Source organism: Amphiprion ocellaris, chromosome 23, assembly GCF_022539595.1.
Source record: "Amphiprion ocellaris isolate individual 3 ecotype Okinawa chromosome 23, ASM2253959v1, whole genome shotgun sequence".
NCBI classification, from domain to species: Eukaryota; Metazoa; Chordata; class Actinopteri; family Pomacentridae; genus Amphiprion; species Amphiprion ocellaris.
In genome coordinates this window covers 13,228,638-13,244,415 of record NC_072788.1, presented here as the reverse complement: position 1 = coordinate 13,244,415, position 15,778 = coordinate 13,228,638, and the positions used below count along the sequence as shown (strand labels likewise).

The 15,778-nt window shown below is 39.4% G+C and overlaps 1 protein-coding gene across 1 annotated transcript in view; it reads left to right on the top strand.

Annotated features, from left to right (window-relative positions):
- Positions 1-1,373: 1,373 nt before the first annotated feature.
- ndrg2 (NDRG family member 2) overlaps positions 1,374-15,778 on the top strand; it is a 46,293-nt gene continuing 31,888 nt past the window's right edge. The window contains exon 1 of the mRNA XM_023282493.3: positions 1,374-1,643. The gene's annotated coding sequence lies outside the window, so the exon portion shown is untranslated. The remainder of the gene's footprint in view (positions 1,644-15,778) is intronic.

Genomic DNA, 15,778 nt, shown 5'->3' with positions numbered 1-15,778 from the left:
CCGAAGCGGAACGAACTATCTATCTGTCTGTCTAGTCTAGCTATTAGTTGTAAAAATGGATTTGTTTTTGTGTTTTGCTTTTTTTAAAGAAACATTTTGCTGTTGTTTAACAGCTTTTCCTCATTTTCTTAAAGTACAGATAACTGGTAAAATCACAGAAAAAAAATAATTTACATGTGAACTATTAATAAACTGAAAATATTGTCCACATCAAAATCAGTATTTTTATAAATTTAGAAAAAGTAATTTGACTGTAAAATGCTATCTTTTGTGTATTTAAATCATATATATAAACATATTTGATGTAAATAAAAAGAAAAGTAGTATATATTAGGACTTTTTCATACTATTATTTCACATATTTCCATGGTTTTGTTAAATTACAGATAGCCTCCAGTAAAACCAAATAAAAAAAAGTTTATTTACATGTGTGGAAAAAATAAAATGAACAAAGGGAAAACTCTTTCCACAGAAAAATCTATTTTACTATGTGACCATAAAATTTGTTTTATTGCATTTGAAACTAAAAATGTAATTATTTTTAGTGATAACTGCCATTATTATCATCATTGTTATTATTATCATCCTGTTTTTACAGTTGTTTTAAAATGTTTATGTGGCACCCTTACTCCCAGATTTTCTGTTTGTTTTTTTAAGTATTTTTTAAAATAGCACATGCACACATTTATATGTCCATTTTAATAAGAATAATGAAACAAATTAGATTTAAAATAATTTTAAAAGCTGTAGTCAACACCGTGTAACTTACAGCTTAAGTCATGCATTCGTGTATCATATTTATTTTGTTATTAATAAGTTACACAATGTGTTTGAAATGTAAAACTGAAAGGTCATTTCATGTGATGGAAAACTTTGTGATCCAGAGGACAGAGTGGGAACCAGAAACCCCCCCTCTCCCTCAGACCTTTCCCCCGGGATGGAGGCTTCCTGTCGGGCTCCTTAAAGCACAGACGACCCCCTCCTTTTCCTTCCGGTCCACGTTCTAACTCCAGGTGTGTTTATTTACCTGACGGCTCGGTCCAGGGCGGGAAGGCTCGCGCGTTCGGCTCCGCTCCACAAGCGCAATAAGGCTGGACTGTACCACTGTGAACCCGGGAAGAGGGGTGGACAGAAACAGAGGCGCGCTGTTTTCACCCAAAATCACATCAGGATTTAGTCTGATCCCACTTTGTAGCTGTCACAATCTGTTTAATACATCACCATTAATGTATTGGAATTTAAATAAACCGTCTTACTTGTGTTTAATGTGAGGAATTAAGTTCTCACCACCCCTAAAAACTCCATGGCTCCATCTTGCCATTTTGATTGACTGCTACATTTTTTTTTCTCTGTGCTGAATTTTCCTCCTGCTGGAGAAAGCAGAAAAAACACACACAAGACTGGGGGGACACTGAGCAAGAAGGAAAATAAAGGAGGTGGAGGAAAAAAGTGAAATAACAGGAGATTAGCGGGAAGATTGGAGCGGCAGGTTGGAGAGAAAGAGCGAGAAGAAGAAGAAGAAAATTGCGCGAGTGGACACCGAGACTTGCCATATAATTTTTTTTAACAAGTCCCCCTGATTTGTTTTTGTTTTTTTGCACGAACATTCATTTTGTTCCTCATCTGCGGAGTTAAAAAAAAAGGTGAGTTTGTTTTGTTGTTGTTTTCCCCTCACATGCAAGTGTTTTGTGTCAGAGAAGTCAAAGGGGTGGAGGTTTTGTCATTCAACAGTCGTGCAACAAGGCAATAAAAGGTGTTTTTTGTAGAAATGCACGAGGATGCAAGGTGGGATTTATCGCTGCACGCCCGACAGCAACGACACACGCATTTCTGCAAAGATTCTCACCTTAAATATCTGCTTGCATGCACAAAAAATGAGATGTTTTTCGTGCGTAAAGAGTGCGCTTGTGGCAGGGAGAGTGCGTGTTATTGACGCGCACATGTGGCATAGCCAGCGGGTCTTTGTTGCTCTCCCCCCCTCTCGTCGCCCCTTCCCCCTTTCTCTCTCCATAATAACCGACCCCAAGCATGACAGCTCAATGGCATGGCTTCACATCCCCAGCAAACAGAATATAGGCCACGATTGACGTTTTTATTTATTTATTTTTGCATGAATCTTTCCTCTTTTGTTCCCAGCCAAAAAGCGCATCAGTGCTGTTTCCTTTGTGCTGTTTTAGCAGTTATTCCTGCAGCTTCACGGAGAAATACTTTTTTTTTTTTTATTGTTTTAATATGAGGTTGTTTTTTTCTGTAAGAGGAGGAGGGGGAGGGTGGATATTGGAGTGCTGGTGGTCGAGGAAGGGGGTTTTTTGCGCGCCGGAAGAGGGAATATAATATGTGTCAATGTCAAATGGAGGTGTGTCCCCTTGTATGTGTGTGTGTATGTGTGTGTGCGTTCACTGGCCCCTTTGCTGGCTGGGATAAAAACATCTGAGAGAATAAAAGAATCTGCAGCAGTGGAGAGGGGGGGCAAAAACAAGCTGCGTTTCATTAGAGTCTCCATTTATGGATCATGTTATAGTCGGAGCCCGGCGCGTAAAAGAGGAAATATTTTTGCTTCAGTGTGTCGTGCCCCAAACCAAGGACAGACACTCACACACTTGTCCTCACACAGGTTTTCACCAAGCTGCATGCACGCACGCACGTACCCAAGCGCGCACGCACATTCAGTGAGTCATAGCGCATTTGGAGACTCGCGGCCTCGCTGCTCTGTGACTGAAGTGGAGCCCCTGCTGATAACGCGCGGACTGCGGCGTGCACGCGCAGACGGGCTCTTGTGAGAGTAGACATTGTTCCAGGAATTGAGATGTACAAATGCAGGCTGCTTTGCACGAGCTGTCCCAAATTATAGGGGCCGTGTGGAGATAAAAGAATCACACAAACACACTCAAACAGGAGTGTGTTTGTGTGATGGTTGGAAGCACTGGTGGTGGGTGTGGTGTCACCAGCAGCCATGTCTTCATGAAGCTGTTATCTCAAATAATTAGTGGCAATAAGATGGGAAAAAAGTGGATTTTAAGAAGAACTGGGGGGTTAAAGGGTCACAGATTTCAGCTGCGATTTAGAGAAATCTTCCTCTGACATTTCCTCCTGTGCCCCGGTACAATCCAGGTGCATGGCATTTTATGTGTGCCGCACAAAGCTTTGGCATTTTTGTGAGTGGGTAGTCAGTCTTACATTTTTCATGCCACATTGACAATGTCACATTTCAACGCTCCAAGCAGCACAAACAACAACATCGCTTTCGCCTCTGGGGTGAAGAAGAAATCTCTGATATCATAAAACCTCATTATTCCTGGTATTAATCTCCATTCTGCAAATAATAAGCAAGTGTGTTGAGCACAGAGAGAGCATTTTCTACATTTTCCGAGTTTGCTTTTGCACTTTTGCAGATTGCAGACCTTTATAAATATGTCAGGTGGCTGTACTGAGCAGTCATTTTTCACATTACGATTTTAAACACAAGCCACTGGTCTAAACTACCCAGTAACATATGGAGCAGTGCGCCAGCTGCTTAACATGCTAAGAAATCAATCATTTAACGTTCTAAACGACCGCTTTCATTTTTAAACCTTCTACAGCACATTTTCCTAGACGGCTTTGATTCTGTAGCTTCAAACAGATGTCACCATGATGGTACTTTCATGCATTTCTCCACATCCTTGTACTGGACTAAATGTACACAGCCACACTCTGTCTGCTGACTGAGTTAGTGGGAAGACATGCTTATTGACCTCAAAGGATTTCTGGCCCTTTAATCTGTAGCAGCATCACAAAATGATAAAGCATGGGTTATTTATAGAGGTCACAAGAACAGATTGTTCTGCTGTGCATTTTTACCATTAACATGATTAGTAATCAGTCTTGTGTAACACTGACACACCAGTGACGCCTCTTCTTCATATGGATTATTGATGCAGTCTGCATTAAGGAAACAGCAGAATTACTTAATCGATAAAATTCATATTCTTTCAGCACATTGTTGTTCTCAAACCATTATTCAATTAATTTACTGACAAAATATGCAGTGACCTTTAGATAATGAGTAAATCAATTTAGTTAAAACGTCGAAAATGTGCTCTCTCTGGCTTATTTAAGTAGAAGTCGGCTCATGTGGGAATCAGTATCTGGAGCTGCTGTACATTTGAAGGGAAATGTTGGTGTCAAAATTTAGAATAACGCAAACTTCAACACAAAATTTGGTTGAATCGCGTTTGTTTATTAATATTATTCATGTGTCTACTCAGGAAAAAATGTCATAATTTATACTTTATACTCGTGACGTGTAACCAGTCAGATGAAGAGAGGCAGTTGCATCAGAGCCAAAGTGTTTAAATTCACCATTTTTACTCAAAATCAGGTGGAAAAAAAGCTAATCAAATGATGGAATGTTAATGATTAATGATTAATCAATTAATTGCTGTTACTGCTTTAATGGATTAAAAATATATTAAGACTTGTAAGTCGGAAAATCTATTTTGGATTAGCTATCAAATCTGTTTACTGTTTGTAGACATTTGTAATAAACAATCTGATGTGTTTTTGTACACGACACTAGGAATGTCCTTTTTTTGGAAAGAAAAGCAGTTTTTTTCAATGAAGATAACATTAAATGAATCAGAAATACAGTCTAGACATTGTTAATGTGGTAAATGACTATTCTAGCTGGAAACAGCTGATTTTTAATGGAATATCTCCATAGAGGTTCAGAGGAACATTTCCAGCAACCATCACTCCTGTGTTCTAATGTTACACTGTGTAAGGTAATGGTGTTGAAAGGCTAATTGATGATTAGAAAACCCTTGTGCAATTATGTTAGCACATGAATAAAAGTGTGAATTTTCATGGAAAACCTGAAATTGTCTGGGTGACCCCAAACTTTTGAGCGGTAGTGTACATCAGGACACAGAGTGATGTCCACCGAGTTTATTTTGTGATACTGACTAATTGATTCTTTAATGATAAGGCTGCTGGTTATTGGTTAAGAAAATTGTTCAAAATTCTAATCTGTAAAATGCTGAATATTGGCTCTGATAATCACTGTCAATCCCTACATGTAAGAATTTGATGCTCTTCATTGAGCTCCTGTTGGTTGCACTAAATAAGAAGTTTCAACACACAAATGTGCCATTTGTTATTGGCATACTCTCAGTTCAAATAAAGTAAAATAACGAAAAGTTGTTCCATGAGTTCAAGTACAACTTAAGGCTCAGTACAAGATCTTAGCAGGTTGCAGCGAGGACAATGTTACTTTGAAAGACAGTTAATGTGCCACAGTGGCAGTTTGTTGAGATTGTCTGGAGTTGTTTTGTACGCATCTGTCGGGCTGAAAATAAACCCTTGTGCTGGAACAGTTGCTCTTTGGTCTGATGCTGCATCCCCGAGTGTTTGCACTGAGGCCAGACTAATAATCCAAGGAGATAAAGTTGTTGACATCATTAAACTGTGGCGGACGGGGACAGTTTTCTCTGAGCGGACATACGCTTGTAAATCCACCAAGAGACTAAATGAAACTATGAGAAGACACATTCACTGTGGATTTGTTTCCCATATTGTACTTTGGATAAAAATATGTTTGTGACTGTAGATGCTGTCCATGTTTGTTAACCTCAGCAGCCATGTTGAATTGTCTCTGCACCACTGAATCTGTTGGTGGCTATTGACCAGCCTGACCTCATTACTAACTGTGCCATCATTGGATTCTGCCAGTGCTCATTTGGATTTTCAGTGACAGTCTGACCTTTTGTCACGACAAACAGGGTCGACTTGAACATCCACAGGATTCCCAACATGCGTTGTGAAAAATGCGGCATAAAATTTTACTGTTATTTAACACGTTGCAGGTTTGGGAAATATGTTACATGCTGAGATACAAAGTGAGAGCGAAACAAAAGTAAATAGAAAATGGCACCAGTGGATGATTAAAAATAGAAGAAGGGTTGTAACACTGAACATTAAACAGTGCGAATGCAGCCTTGCTCCGTTTGCCAAAGCACAAATGCACTTGCACTTGGCTCCGCTATCGGTGGAAACCTACTCGAGCACATTCAGACTGTCACCTTGCCTGTTTACTCTACCAATATTAACATTTACTCCCGCAGTGTTTGCCCATCCATCAGTGTCGACTGCAGGGAATGATGATATGCTTGACCTGTTACAGCAGTTGTACGGCAGTGAAGTTCAAACTGTGGCTTATTTCTGACATTGAATACCGGAGAGAGCAGATTCACATGTGGAAATTCTCGCCCATATCCACATCTGATGCCTCTAAAACCAATTCCATGATTTATTTTCCAAATGTTTTGACTAATGTAGTCATTGTTCTGACTTTAAAGCTGATTATTGTTTGAGTTAATTTCCTGCCTTAAACTGAGCAACGATGCTAAACTGACCAAATATTCTGCATGTTCAGCCTAAACCGCAGCAGCTCTGAGGGCTTGTTCCTGCTATGAAGTAGCTGATAACAGTGTTGAAAGGTAGATGAATGTGTGGATATGCAGCCAAACTAGGCCAGTAAACAGCTATAATTGGACTCCAAGTATTGCTTCAGAGGTGGATTCAGGTCCCAGAATATCAGGAATGTGAATGCTGTTGTCATCTCGCCTTCTCGGAAATGCTATTTGTCTATGTTGAGGTGTTGACGACACCGAGTTGGTCTCCTGCCAGCCGGTGGGTGTATGAGCTCCTGCTGTGATGCACTGCAAGTAGTGCAGTGTAGCTGCGATACAGAGCGGGCTGAGTAAAAGGGAAGTATTGTTGTACTAAGTGGACTGTGTTGTGGTGTTTGATGGTATTTCAGTGCTGATGCTGCTGTGGAGATGATGTTCGTGTCTGTGGGTGTAATTGCCTCTTCTGAGTTTGAGATTTGTTTGTAGCTGAGTGGAAGGACCGCCTTCATTTATAGCAGAAGTGCTGACAAGTGTTGCAGGGCTGATGGCCAGTTTAATCTCTCATCACAGGAACAAAAACATATATAATTTTTAAATAAATGAGAGGGAACTTATTAAAGTTGCACTAACCAATTTTTTTTTTGTAAAAATAACAATAGATTACCCTTCTGAACACCTGCTTGCAGGTTTAAAAGTATGTTATCTTTACAAAATCACACGATTTATCAGAGCCCCAAACTGTCAAAACCAAGAGTAATTACATTTTAAACTTTGTAACAGTCCTTGAACTCATCATTTGTGCCATTCAGTCCAGAAACATAACTAAATCCAAGCCTATAATTGTGATATTTCATGCCTCCGTTTAAAAATAAGCCAAAAATACACTGCTTGTTTTAATCAGATTCTGTTAAAAACCAAAAACTCTGCACTCCTTGTCGCAACCAGGAAGTCATGACTGACTCAGTGGCCAGCAACAGTCACTAAACAAACAAGAAAAGCACTCAGAGAATGCAGTACTCCGCCAAGGCTGCTCAGTCGTTGTATGGTTTCCGACAGATACGTCCCGATAAATCCACAGTGGTGGATTTGTAGTAGGATCACAATCATGTGATTATCAGCAGGCAGCTGACATAGTGTTCACATGTTGTCATAGTTACAGTGATGCCATGCCGCTATCTCACAATCTTTAACAAATCCGTGGATCCAGACTATAAGCCACATCACTGCCAAAATCTAATCACTTAGTCCTTGTGTCATTTCTGACCTTCCCTGAAAATTTCATCCAAATCCGTTTGTCTATGTTTTACTAATGTTGCTGACAGACAGACGGACGGACAAACGTACTCCAATCATCACATAACTCCACCACATTCCTTGGCGGAGTAAAAATCATTAAACTTTCAACAGGCTGAACTGCAGACTGTGTTTTTACAGTTTTTGAACATTACAATATTTAGTTTTTTTGTTTTCATCAATGTTTATTTATTTTTTTACAGTGCAGCACAACCAGTTCAGGCAATGAAGTCCTTTTTTTGTCACGTTTATTGGTCACAACAATGTCACTAATGGCTTCACATTTTCACTAGGCATGCAGGATTTGTTTTTTGGTTTTTTTTTACAGAATCTAATTGGAGCAAAGGCTCTATTTTTGATGAAATATTAAATGATACCTATAGAATAAATCAATTTTTGATTGATTCCTCAATATTGATACAAAAGCCCATTTTGAAGCTTTGACTTGATTAAGTTTCCTGGTACGGAACTATTCGCCATGGACGTGTAGTTCAAGGACTGTTGGAAAGTTCATTTCTGTTTTTTTTTTAAAACAGATAAAATGATATGGAACTAATAAACGGTGTATTTTGGTCCTATTTCATGGCTTTCATTTTGGGCTTCAGAGAGTTATAATCATGTATTAATTGTAAGCTGATGCTCTAAATTCTAAGTAAATTGTGATTTGTAATACAAACCCTGATCTAGATATAATAAAATGTGTTAATGTGTTGTGTATATGAAAATAAAAAACCCCTTTGGTCTTTTACTTACACGCTCCAGTTGCATCCTGTATGGTCCACCTGAGTGCAGCTACTGTAACTAATACCATCTAGTGTTGCACTTCTGCCTGTTGGCAGCAACAGAAACATTGATTTTTCTCTGTTGACAGTAGATTCAGCTCAGTGTGTTGAAACCCGTCCGACATGGCACGAGAGACCGTTAAAAATGTAAAACAAACATGGAAATTTGAGCTCACAGGCTACTAAAAATGAATTGTTTGGACAGCAACCAAAGCCGCTGAACATGTTTTCCCACTCAGACCTGCAGTTTTGGCCGTACAAAGTCATTTTCGTCAGTTTTGCATGCAGCCTTTTACCAGGGCATGTCATAGCATCTTGGGCAGCAGCTGATAAGCAAAACCACTTAAATAGAGATGACTTCCAAGAGATTTTTGTCACTATAACCTCAAATTAGTTTGTATAGCCCCGAAAATAGCATTCTTCTCCAGATTAATGCCTTGACACTATGAAATATATTGCCAGTTTAAATATTAAAAACACTTGGGGATGTAAAAGCTCTTCTGTGTTCAGACATTGCCTGGACAACTGAAGATAGGCCACTTACTTTGATATGACTCCTGCTACTTCTGTTTGGCAGCAGTGCACTCTCATATGGGATTTTGTAAAATGAGCTCAGTTGTATTTTTTCTGTCTGTACAGTGAAGAAAAGCACATTAGCTGATGACTGAGACAGCGTGGAACAACGCTCGCTGCGTAGGTGTTTGAAATCAGTCTAGTCGGAAGAAATTCTGACCATACGAGGAACCTTTTTTCGCGTGTTTCTCATTTGAATTGTTGTCAGATATGGGCAGCGGTAGTGTCTTGGATGTATTAGCGAGTGTAAAAATATGGATTTTTACTTTTTATATTCTGCAGGGGCGTATGTGAGCGTAACAGTCTCAGTATCTGGGTCAGAGCGTATGGATTTTATACTGTGTAGGTGTATGATATTACAGCGGTCTCCATATGTAAGCATCTAGGCCAGTGTGTGTGTGTGTGTGTGTGTGTGTGTGTGTGTGTGTGTGTGTGTGTGTGTGTGTGTGTGTGTGTGTGTGTGTGTGTGTGTGTGTTCGTGGGGGGGCAGCTCAGTCCTTTGCCTGATGGCTAGAGGCCAGATAGAGATAGGCCGGGCAGCACAATGCCCTGTCTGTTCCCACGAGTCCAAACAGGCCTCCACAACACCCTATTTATAGACAAATGCTCTGCCCAAACTCCATTCATATTTCTCAGGTTGGAGTGCTGTGCACATGTATCTTTCTTTTTCTAACTGAACTGTGTGGTGCGGTTTGTGCACTGTGACCTAAATGTGTTCAAATGTACATCCAGTCTGGTGCTGTCAGAGGCGGCGCTTCACAATATATATGTGTGTGTGTGTGTGTGTTACATAATCAGGAGAGTTTGTCAATAGATCCACAGGCAGGGAATGAGCTGAGCGGAGCAGAAAATGAACGGTACAACCATATAAGTGGGGGTAATTTCACTCCCTGCCGGCACGTACGCTCCATGTGAGGTGTTTTTGTGTTGGTGTAAATTGTCTGCAGTTGTGTTGCAAATCTCCTAGCAACAGAAGATGGAGCCATGATGGAGGTCGAGGTATAGCTGTAGGACAGGAGTGGACAGGTATGTAATGTAATAACAGAGAGACAGCTGCCTGAAACAGATGGTTGTGGTACCGGTGTAACTCTGTTTAGCATTCATTATCTGTCAGTCATCAACAATCTAATGTTTGAATCACACATAATGCTGGACGATACTCTGAGTGAATCACATTAACGACAATGTGAATTTCTCACAACCTGCATGTAAAAAACGTACACGCACATATGTATGTTTTGTATATTTTGAAAATGAACATTGACATGTAAATAGGAGTGATTTTAGCCATCTCGAGTCCCATTCGCAGATTAAAAATAATAATAAAATAAAACAAGAAAAGCACTCAGAGCGCAGTACTTCGCCAAGGCTGCTCAGTCATATCATTTCCGATGAATGAAATCCTTAATAAAAAAATGACCTTGCGCTAATAATATTCTTTCTCCGGTGTTGTATGAACATGAATTTCCTGTCACCACAATTAGAAAATATAACTAATAATACTAAAACAAAGCTAGAATACTACTTAACTTAAGGGAGACAGTTACTGATTTCTGCAGCTGTCAGTCTCAGCTAACAGAAAGCAGCAATCACTGCAATTTGACAACTGCTGTAATAGTAGCACACAATTACTCCATTTTTATCTGCTATAAGCTCTGTTACAAGCTGACACTGTGATTGAGGAGGAGGAGATATTTAGTGTACGTTTAGCCTTTGGGTCTGGACATCCAATCTATTATTCATTTCTACATATTAAATTAATCTGCATAATCAACCACAAACATGGTAATCCTCTCCATTAAATGTTCATATCTGGGTGCATGGCGCTGACTGACATCGTGTTGGTCGGGTTTCTGCACGGCATTAGCGATACTGGAGTAGCTGCCCTAATGATGATTTCATGAAGCACCCCAGCAACTCCCCCCGCATAATAACATCAGCTATTATAGCAGCAGGGGAGCCGTAAACGGAGGATATTAAGATGGACCTAACCCTGACTTGTATGGTAGATAATGCGCAGATGCCTTTAGCAGTTATGTGACCACCATAAACTAAATGTGATAAAGAAGGAAAGCACTACGAAATGGTCAAAAGTATGTGGACATTCCTCCCCATGTTCTGTTTGCCCTCTCCAAACCCCAAAACTCTTGTTACCTTTAAATAAAATAGCCAAATTTCGACAATTTCTTGAAGTTGGAACTCGTAGAAGCAGAAAGAATTCTCTGATTTTAAACTTTCCAACAGTCCTTGTACTAGTCATCTGTGTCGTTCCATTGGGAAAAATGATGAAAATCTAAGCTTAAAATCACAATGAATTGTATCAAAAATGAACTTCCATTTGCCACTTTTTGTAAAAAACTAAAAGTTCCGTGCTCCTTGGCACAACCAATAAACCACTGGCGGCTCAGCTGCAACCGACAGTCACAAAAATTCTGGGATTATTTGACTAAAGTGGGCTGAACTGCAGGCTGTGTAGTTTGTAAAACCACGGTTTTCCGGTGTTGAAAACACCTGTGGGCTCATTGAAAAATATTGTATGTGGTGATTCCAAGAGTTTTCATTTTTGTACATAAACAATCAAAGAAATTCAACTTTCACTTTTTGTTTTTTTTATGATTCAGGGCAATATGACTATAATATACTTCACAAAATACATTGTTTAGTTGTCTCTACATCTTGCTGTGGTTATTCCGTCTCCATAGAGGTGCAGGACTTTTTATTGCACTAAAAAATAGCCCACAGTGAGTACAAATGTGTCAGGAGCCAGAAAATGCCCAGAAACTGCATGATTTTCAGAGGGTTATTTTGGACAGTTTTTATTTATTTTTTCAGTTTGCCATCTTAATTGTAATTGAGGAAACAGTATGTGCCTCCCACTTGGAAGCGGAAATTTTGGGGGATTTTTAATTACCCTAGATGATAATCGCACTCTAAAGCTGATGTTGCTCACTGACTATTCCTCTTCATTGATATGCCCAACCTTGATTGCACGGGTGCTGCTGTGTTTATAACAAAAGAGGCAGCAGGGGCCACTGCTCGCTGTGTGAAAGCACCTTAACTGTTAGCCAGACCTTAATTCAACTGCATTAATGCTCTTGTGGCTGCAAAAGAGCAAATGTCTGCAGTCAGGCTCCAAAACTGTATGAAGATCTCTCAAAGCAGATTAGATGTTGCTAAAGCAGCATATTAAGCTTTGTGCTTTTGGAATGAGATGAGTGAAGTTGGAAGGAAATGGAATAATGTCCAATTTCATACACAGGACAAATGAAACAGAATAAAATGATATATATTCAAATGTTAAAATGGAATGAGTACAAAAATACCTTTGGATAAGCCATTGAGCAATGATCAGTTTATTGTAATGTGGCTTTTTTTGACAAGAGTTTACAAAACGGCACTCTTACTATGTACTATAATGAAGGGGTTAACACTTACTTTACATTTTTTATTTTAATTATTTGCCATTACTTTGTCGAAATGTGTTTTTTTTGTACAGAAATATACCTTTTCCACAGTGTAAGCTGATCTGTTCCAACCCCACAGTGTTTGGAATAGCATCCCCATCTTCCAGGCATGATATCCCAATTTTCCTAACTGGAATTCTGAATGGATGGCTGGTTTTATTCATTTGGGAATCAAAAGAAGGACTGACCTGACTGGCTCTACAGGCAGCCAAAAAAGGCATTGCAAGTGGTCAGTGTTCACGCTCATTCCTACATTCCTGCTTCCTGATTGTCTCGAGCAGCTGTATCCTCCTCTACCTCCTCTTCTTCCTCCTCATAATTCTCTTCCTTATTGTTCATAGCATTTTTGTCAACTCCCTCCTATAAAGAATCTTTTTCTGTATGTTCTTGTTAAAAAGAGCCCAAATTGACCACGATTAAGTGTTGAAAACCAATAGAAGAGAAAAGCTCCCAATGTGGGTGAATACTGCATATACTCACTGTATGTCACAGAGAGTTTCTTGGGTAAATACAGTTACTAAAGTATAGGTAGGCCTGCTCGATATAACTTAAGGTTCTAAATATACAGGCAGTATATAAAATCAGTAGAAATAGCACTCTTACATGTGTAAGTCATCAATATATTATTAAAGCTGAGTGTTTTGGGAGCTGCTGCCAGAAGAAAAGCTCTTCCATGTTTGGCTGCAGCAGAAATTCTGCATCAACGTCTATTTATCTCTATCAGCTCTTAGCAAGTGGCTCCTACATGTCAATTTACCCCAGTTTGAAGGTCAGTTAATATGTGTGTGTGCGTCTGATTGCATGGGACTCTGTGATGATGTCTGTTCCCAATCGAAACAATTGATTCACCCTTCTAAATCCTTTTCAAGTCTTTTTTTTGTTTTAAATAGCTGAACAAACGTTCACATATCTGACCTGAATAAGATGAACCACTGTCTGCTGTACAGTCACATCATTATTCAAGGTAATTGCCGGTCCTCTTCCTGCCCCACTCTGATACGTTCTCACAGCTATTGAGCGGGCAAACTAAAAGCCTATCAGTCAGCTGCCATTAGGCGCTTGGGGGTTGAACAAAGCTGAATGAGAGAGAACATGAATTTCATAGACAGAACAGGACACAAAGCAAAAAGCACATGCTTGTTCAAGCAATTTGCTCTCCTGTTCAGTGTGCTGGACATCTGGAAAGTTTGTGTTTGTGCTAGCCATTGAATTAACAAAGAAATTAATACCGTTATTGCTAATTATTTATTTCACTAGCTTTGATTAGTTCACAGAATTTTACTTGTCTTGTTCTAATAATTGCTAAAGTAAAAGATGACGTGATCAAATATATTTAAAAAAAAAAAAACTAAAATTTACAAATCATGCCATTTAAAAAGCTAGATGCAGATTTTTTGTTTTAAAATTTTTTTGAAGTCAAACTCAGTGGCCTCAAACCTCCTGGTTGGCGACCATAGTTTTCTGCTGGAAACAGGTAGATTGCTCCCATCTGAGTTGGGGTTTGTATGCCTTCATTTCATAGTGGCAGTGGAAAGACAAAGGGACTGTAATGAAAGAGAGCAGGGGAATGACATGAAGCATATGGTCTGCAACTGGTCTCCAACCAGGAATTTGCTGCTCAGGCCACTTGTGTCCATGTGGTATGAACCCCAACTGCTCGACTACTGCAGCACCCGGTGTACCATTTACAGCTTAAGCCATCTCTGGCTGAGCTACATTCAACGTTTAGGAGGAATCATTGTGTGATTAGGTTTGTATTTCCCATTAGGAAATGTAAGACAGCAAGCCAGGCTAAGTGTTTACCACTTACAAACTTGATGAAGCCCCACTAGACATTAGGTCTTGGAATCTTAACACCGGCTGAGCCATTAACTATTCCTACACACTCAGTTGTTTGTTTGTTCCACAATACAGAAAGTTTTAGCTATATTGCAAATTGATGGATGGCTCTCTGTCATGGGCCTAATTGTAGAAAAAGCAAATGACTAGCAAAAAGTAACCTCAGCACTCCATCCATTAGCCCAAGATTTCAAATTTTAAAACAGACTGATGCACAGAATCGCGGAGAAACTCAAATTTGTTATCTGTGTGTGGCTGTTGAAACTGAAGTATATTTAGCGCCCGCACCCACTTAGATATTGAATCTAATTAGCAGTTCTGAGATTGAATGAGCCCATATATAAATTCATGTAGGTGCTTCACCCACCTCGTCAGATGCTTCAGCACCACCTCCGAATTGCAGAGGAGCTGAAACAGTTGAAAATACCAGACTTTTTTGTTACTTTTTTGTGTTCCAGTGAAAGAAATATGAAATCCAAGCACAGGTGAAAAAGTGCTTTACAATATTTTAGTGTTTCAGTTGTGCTGAATTTGATATTTCACAACACGTAATCCTTCTTTAAGCTAACATAAGTGTATTAAAGTGACTGTTGATGCTATGTGAAGTTAAGGTAGCTATCAGATGAAGAAAAAAAACGCTTGAGGTCTTTTTTGGCTGTTGATACATTGCATACAGGATTTTTTTTATAAATAAGTGTAAAAAAGGAATATTTTAACAGAAGCAATATAAAGGAGAATTTTAAAGCCAGCCAAAAAAATGTAATAAGGTCTGTTTTAATTAAAGAAGTCTATTCATTTCCAAAATGATAAACCAAACTTTGTATTAAGCAATTTTACACTGCCTCGAAATTTTCATATATAAATTACAGAAATATACATTGACAGTTACATTTATGGCAAAAATCAAACTTATTTCAGTTTAATTTCAGGAATTTATACAATAAATCTGTAATATAAGTAGTTGGAAAATGGCTTTAGCTCACAATCTCATATCTGTACTTTCACAGTGATCTTTCTCAGGCCTTAATGGATCATTTGCAGTGAATGACCTTTGTCGAGTGTTCATTCACCTGCTTCGAGAGACTGGATGTCTGAGTGGAGGTGAGGTCATGATGGAGAGAATAAAAGGTGGCCTGACAATGAAAAGAAGAACCGAGCTGAGCTGTTGAGCGACGGACGACAGAGAATTTGAGGAGACAAGAGGCCAAAGTGATGTGCTGAGAGACGGAGAGAGAGAAAACAGGATTTTCTAAGGCCTTGGCTCGGCGACGAGACGAGGGCAGCTTTGGCTCCTCTCTGGGTCTCCATGGTGGCTGCTGTTGTGCCTTCCTTTCTCTCCAGACGTATGTCGCTCATTTTTCTCGCGCTGTGTTTTGTCCGGCAGACCTAGCAACAGGCCCCCCGCGAAAAGCCCAAACAGTTAACCTGACTGTAGGAG